We start from the raw sequence: 1,198 nt of genomic DNA, 5'->3' as shown, positions 1-1,198 counted from the left end.
GTTCTTTTGAAAAAGGGAAAGCAGTGAATAGAGCCTGAAACATGACTTATTTTCCACTTATTATTACATGTTAATATTGTGTGTGACAGAAAAAGACTAAAAAGTTAGGCAAACACCCTCCGAAAAACCAGTACAGTAGTCTCCCCTCATCTTCAGGGGATATTTCCAAGACCCCCAGTGTATGCCTGAAACCATGGCTAATACCAAACCCTATACATACCATGCATAAATTCGTTTTTTTCTTCATGATTTCATTGGTAAAAGATTTATTGTTACCATAGATCTTAGCAACCTCAGCAAATGTTTTTTTTTCTTTTCTTATTCAGTCAAGAACCTTCATCTTTTCACTTAAAGGGAGCACTTTACAGCTTCTCTTTGGCATATCAAAATCGCCAGCATCACTACTCTTGTGCTTTGGGGCCATTGTTAAGTAAAGTTAGGTGTATTAGTCTGTTTCTGTTGTTTATAACAAAATACCTGGAAGTGGCAAATTGTAAGCAAATGGAATTTATTGCTTACAGTTTCTGAGGCTGGGAAGTCCAAAGTCCAGGGAACACATCTGGTAAGGGTCTTCCTTGGTGGTGACTTCAGCAACACAGGTTATCACATTGCAAGATGGCACAGAGACTCTCGTGTCCTTCCTTTTAAAACCCTCAGAACCACCCGTGACCACCATTATGAATNGATGGAATGGGAATCTGTGAATAACAGGAAATTACTGTAGATAGTTTTCATCAGTCAGGAATGCTGAAGAAAGAAATGTTAGATTTCTGGGTGTGCCAAGGAAAAGAGCCCTACCACACCTAGGTTTATTTGCAAGACTTGGAGATATAAGTACTTAACATGAGAAGAAACTAGAGGTAGACAAAGACTTTCCACTAAAACTAACATTAAGGTTTTCATAGACTCTAATTACATAAAGTTGATCAATTCCCACTTTATCTCAATAGCAAAGTGTAAAACTACAAAATCTCAATATAGAAAGGATTCTATAAAGCTGAATAAATAATGTTTGATATTCGATGAAACTGTTTAGACATGATAGCAAATAGCATCATACAATAAAATCCAAGGTGGGGAGGGAGGTTGGGGAGTGGAAAATGGCAATCAAAAGGACACACACCATGGGGCTGGCCAGTTGGTTAGAGCACAGCTTTGTAACACCAAGGTCATGGGTTCAGATCCCCATACTGGCTAG

This window comes from Galeopterus variegatus, unplaced genomic scaffold (assembly GCF_000696425.1).
Source record: "Galeopterus variegatus unplaced genomic scaffold, G_variegatus-3.0.2 Scaffold7402, whole genome shotgun sequence".
Lineage (NCBI taxonomy): Eukaryota > Metazoa > Chordata > Mammalia > Dermoptera > Cynocephalidae > Galeopterus > Galeopterus variegatus.
Note: the sequence above shows the minus strand (reverse complement) of the source record.